General features: G+C 36.6%; 1 protein-coding gene across 1 annotated transcript in view; it reads left to right on the top strand.

Moving 5' to 3' along the window:
• Window positions 1–6,000, top strand: part of PRKD1 (protein kinase D1) — a 430,367-nt gene that overhangs the window by 208,536 nt on the left and 215,831 nt on the right. The window lies entirely within an intron of this gene.

Here is a 6,000-nt window from a genome sequence, read left to right on the forward strand (position 1 = left end):
TCTCCAGTCTTATATCTTATTCCCCTCCACTTTTTGATCAAGTGGTACTGGCTTCCTTGATCTTTCTTTCATAAGATGCTCCATCTCTCAACTGAACTTTTCTCCTGACTGCCCTACATGTCTAGATCTCTTTCCCTCTTCATCTCCACCTCCTGGCTTCCTTCGAGTCTTAACTAAAGTCTCATTAAGGCTTTTCCATACCTCCTTAACATTAGTTCCTTCTCTCTGAGATATCTCCACTTTGTCTTGTGCATATCTTGTTTGTACATAGTTTTTTCATGCTGTCTCTTATTAGACTGATTGCCTTGAGACAAGATGTTGGAATTTTCTTTTTTCTTTTGCCTTTCTATCTCCAATGATTTTCACAGTTCATGGCATATAGTAGCTACTTAACAAATTCTTGTTGACTTCATTTGATAGAGAATAATACAAGGAGGTTTGGAAGGGAGGATATTAGTATTTGGGGGAATCAGGAAATATTTCATGCAAAAGATGGTTCTTATCTTATATCTTAAAGGGAAAGAGGGATTCTATATAAGTATGGACTTGAAGAGGAATTCCATTTAAGGCATATGGGATGGGTAGTTCAAAGGCATGGAGGAGCAGAGAAACAGCAGTTTGGCTGAATCACAGAGTATGAAGGGGGAACTCATGTACAATGAATCTAGAGAGATAGGTGGAAACAAGGTTGTGAAGGGCTTCAAAAGCTATTTAGAGAATTTTATATTTTATCCTATTAGCAATAGGATACCATTGGAGCTATTGACTAAAGGAGTGAAATATTAAGGAAATTCACTTAGGGAGCAGTGTGTGTGGAAGATGAATTAGAGTGGAGAGAAATTTGAGGCAAAGAGACTAATTAAAAGGCTATTGCAATAATCTAGGCCAAAGTTCATGAGAGCCATTAAGTAAGGTGATATCTGTGTAATTAGAGAGGAGTCAGATGTGCATGGTCTGGAAGTAGAAAAGTCAAAAATTGGCAACTGAGTTTGAGATGTCTTGGGGACATCTCCTTGGAAATGTCCAGTAGGCAAGTGGTGATTGTGAGACTGAAGCTGAAGGGAAAAGATGGAGCTAAATATATAGTCACTGGTATAGAAAGGATAATAAAACCCAGAGGAGATGAGGAGATCACTGAGAGAAAAGTGAAGAAAAGGAACCCTATGTCAGAGCCTTGGGAATAGCTATAGTTGGGGGGGGGGGTGCTTTGGATGATAAACCAGCAAAGGAGACTATGAAGAAACAGTAATATAGGAGAATGAGGAGATGCTAGTGTCCCCCAAATAGTATGTCCTCCTAATCTTTCCTCCTTCCCTCCCATCCCCAGCTGAATTTGCCCCTCTCAATATTCTACAAAAATTAAAAATCATATGAACCCCATTATTGCACGGAGCTTTGTGCATGTGAAATGTGCCTCAGTTTAGAATATATCTGTAAGCAACAGTTTTGCATATTATGTTCCATCAACATACTAGGCCTCATAAGAAGTTTTCTTCTTGGGAAATGAGATAAACTCCTACTTGTGGATTTTGCAGGTGATATGCTGGAGGCCATTGGAAAATCTGACGAACTGAATCTGTAAAACATATGAATAATAGGGTAAAGGCATGTGGAGTGGAGAAGAAAAGGAAGTTAAGGTTAGGAAATGAGATGACTAAAGGAGAAGGCTGGAAACAAAGGAGAAACAAAAGATTTTTCTGTGAGCCACACATTTTTCCTCTATAATTTCAACTTTAACTCACTATGTAATTGTAATTTTCATAAAATTAAGTGTGAAATAAAAATAATACAAAAAAACACAGTAACATAAATGAGCCAGGCCTTTCATGGAAAAGAAATGCATGAAGAATACATTGTTCTCCAGGGGAGTTGGGGATTATCAATGTAAGGCTATCCTTACTTTTCCTTTCCACTATATAATGTTTTTATTGGAGATGTTTCAAAAAAGTGACCTACATTGTTTTTTAGCACATTGGAAGCACTGACATCATTTCAGCTGCAATGTTATTTTAAGGAGGCAGAATTTCCTACGTAAAATTTAGAGGTGGCTTTTAGGTACTTGTTGCCACAGAGGCTTTAAGAACAAGATAATTTTATGGTTTTATTACTTTTTCATTTTGGTTCATGCTATAGCAGTTTCTGGTCTGAAACACAAGATGGAGGAGGGTAGAAGGGAAATAAGAGGAAGCCTCCAGTAATGGCTCTTTTGGGGAGTAGGGGTATGTTTTTGTTTTTGTTGTTGTTCTGGACTTGTTATTTTTATTATAGAGAACTTCAGACACCAATAAGTGTGGCTGTCCTGGGTCCCACATCCAGGAGGTGTCAGAGGGAGGATTTGAACATAGGACTGTAACATTGGCTGTCTGTCCCACAGCTGCCTCTTATTGGATTTAACTTGAATACAAATTGTGAAAATGTTCACAATTTGAACATCTAGGCAAATAGATGGCATGGTTGAAAGTGTGACAAATTTGTAGTCATGAAGACCTCACTTAGAATTTTATCCCTGATATTTACTAGCTGTGTGAACCTGGGCAAATTATTTAACCTCTTTGGGCCTCAGTTTCTTCATCTGTAGAATGAGAGGGTTGAATTTGATGACCTCATAATTTTCCTCTAGCTTTAATTCTATGAGCTAGTGATGTCCTTGAGTAATCATTTCAATAGTCTTATTCTCCAACATCAGCCACCTTCAATATCTTTGAAAATGAAATAGTTTCCTATTTTCTCCAATTCATTCATTCATTCATTCAGTAAGTTCCTGCTAAGTCCAATTTGTGTACATGGCATTGTGAATATTAGAATATATACTGCATACTTCTTGCCAATTATCTAATTGAGAGGGAATATACACACATGCATATATATATACATACACATATATTTATGTATATATGCATATGCATACACATATATACACATGTGTATTTAGGTACACAATAATTATAACTGACATCATGCTTAAAGTTATATAAATAATCTCATCTGACCTTTACCAAATCCATCAGCTATATACTATAGGTTTTGTAATCTCTGTTTTATAAATGAAGAAACAACAGCTCAGAGGGATTTAAGTGAGTTGTGCATAGTCACAGTAAATGACAAAAACAGTACATGAAGTTCCTGAGTCCTAAGTTCTGCATTCTTTCCAATAAGTCATCAGTGTTGATTGTAATACAACAGAAAGTGTGATAAATCCAAAGTGAAATTTTAGTTAAAGTACTATGGGAAATTTGAAGAGGGAAATGTCACTTTTAACTACGAAATTGTCAGGGAAAGTTTCATGGTAGAATTGGCACTTGAGTGAGGGAAGTTTCAGATCTCAATTGAAGAAGAAGGGAGAGGGTGAAGTTAGAGGTGGATGGAAAGTTAGTCTTATGGGCTGAAAAATTATATTGGAACTCCAGTTTCAGAGGAACTTGGCCACTGAGATCAGGGTTTTTCTACCTTCTTACTAAATGTGGAGGAATCCCTGAAGCATTAGTGAAATATGATATTTTAATTATCTGGTTAATTTAGACTATATAGATAGATAAGTTCAGTGCCATGAGCCATAATAATTCACAGGAAGTTTGATTCCTTTGTTTTAGCTTTAATTTTTTATGTATTTGTATCTAAATATTTACACGTGTATGTGTGTGTACCCTAGCACACACCTTTATCAGTGTATGACAGGGTATTGCAATGATATTTGTCCTCTCTTCTTCTAGTTTCTTCATCTCCAACCTTTTGCTCACACAGCTGCCAAAATAATTTTCTAAACCTTAAGTCTGTCTGTGCCTTTTCCTTGCTCCAGAACCTCCAGGTTCTTCTTTCTTCTAGGATAAAATACAAACCTTTTTTTTCCCCTTGATAATTAAAGTCCTTCATAGTCTGGTGTCACATTACCCTGGTTTGTTTTAATATTCCACTTTTTGCGTAATATATGTTCAGTCAAAGTGACCTTGTTTTTCCCTGAACTTAACATTCTCTCTCCTGATTCCATGCATTTGCATAGGCTTTCTCCTATTTTACCCCATTTTAGGGCTGTACTGATTTCTCTCTTCCACCTCCTAGGATCCCTACTCCTCTCCAGAATCCTTTCAGAGTTTAGCTCACATGCTACCTCAAATGGGAATCCTTTCCTGATGTTTTTCACTTTCTTTGCTTCCCTATTACTTTGTACATAACAGGTTCTTATTCAGCACAGGATGGATTGACTGAATTATCTATTCTGATCACAAATTATTTTTAAAAAATACTTGAATATTATTTTGTACAGCTCTCTGAGAGTTAGTGATCTAGTGGATAAAGAACCGACCTTAGAGTCAAGAAAACCTGGGGTTCAAATTCCTGAAATACAATGGCTTTGTGACCCTCACAAATCTCTTAAACTCTCAGATTCCTGGACACATTCCAAGATTATAAGGGGCATGACAGTTTAGTAATCTGTATTGCTAGAATGACTTCCTCACTATGGTCCCTACACCAATGAAATCACAGGTCTGGATATGGAAACAAACAAACAAACAAAACCCTAAATACTATCAGTCATAAATAATAACCCTGGAAATATCAGCTCATACTTCAGAGAGAAGTTGTATTATCTTAGATTGATTCATACTCCAGTTTTAATGAGTTCTAAAAAAAAATTCCACTTAGTTTCCCCATTCATTCCAGTTCTTAAGTACCTTATTGCCAGGAAATTCTCTTATATATAATCTTTTATATCCTTCAGTGCAGTTTAAGGTCATTTCCTCTTGGTCTGTATTCAGTAAAAGAGAATTGCTGGTAGCTGTTATCTGTACAATATCCTCTCGTATTCTTGAAGACAAAACTATTATTAAATTTCTATCTCTTCCTTCTTCACTCCATCTCGGCTAAATAGTTTCAGGCCCTTTAAACGTTCCTCGTAAATCTTATTTGCCACTTCAGTAATCAAATTGAGACAAGTCAACAAGCATTTCCAATGTGCCATACTCTGGAGTAATCTCTGAGTATACAAAAAAAGGAGACAAAAACAATGTCCCTGAGCACTGGGAGATCATTCTAGTGGGATAGATCACATGAAAACAATTATTTACATGGAAGATATGTATAGTGTAAACTGGAAGTAATTTCAGAGGGGAAGGCACTTAGTAGCTGGAAGGACCAGGAAAGGTCTCCTATAGAAAGTGGGATTTGAGATAAGCCTCAAAAGAAGACATGGAAGGAGAAGTAAGGAGGAGGAGAGCATTCCAGGAATGGTATAAATGGCTAAAGCTCAGAGGGAGAAAATATAGAATCATGTATAAAGAAAAGCAAGGAAGTCAATGTTTGGTAGATTGTTGAGTGAGTGGAGGGCAATAATGCATAATAATACTGGGAAAGTAAGAAGGAGTCAAGTTATGCAGATCATTATGAATATAGCTGGTCTACACAGTGGATAAAGTTTAGGATGTGGAGTCAAGAAGACTTGTATTTGAATCATGCTTCAGACACTTACTAGCTGTATAACTCCAGATAAGTAACAGAAATTCCATCAGTCTCAGTTTCCTCATCTGTAAAAATGGGGCTAATAATAGCACCCACCTCACAAGATTGTTATATGTGGATACAAGTGAGATAATATTGTGAGATAATAATGGTAAAGTGCTCTGTCAATGCTAACAGATAGTTGTTAAATGCCAAACAGAAGAATTTTATTTGGTCTTTGAGGTTGTATGGGGCCACCAAAGCTCATGGAGCAAGGGGATGGCATGGTCATACCTTCACTTTAGAAAAATCATTTTGTCACCTAAGTGGAAAATGGATTGGAGTAGAGAGAAACTGGAAGTAGGGAGACTAATAAAAGGCAATATTGTAATTGTTTATGTGAGAGACATTGAGGACCTCTGAACTAAGGAGGTAGTGTGGAGATGAAAGGACATATACGAGATGTGGAGGAAGGAATGATAAGATTTGGCAGAGAACTAGACATGAGGGATTAAATAAAGCACCTACTATGTGCAGAACATTATTAGATATCTCTGATTTTTTTTT

This window comes from Petaurus breviceps, unplaced genomic scaffold, assembly GCF_028583685.1.
Source record: "Petaurus breviceps papuanus isolate PSGF00001 unplaced genomic scaffold, PetGlider_PUasm1.0 77, whole genome shotgun sequence".
In the NCBI taxonomy this organism is placed as follows: Eukaryota; Metazoa; Chordata; class Mammalia; order Diprotodontia; family Petauridae; genus Petaurus; species Petaurus breviceps.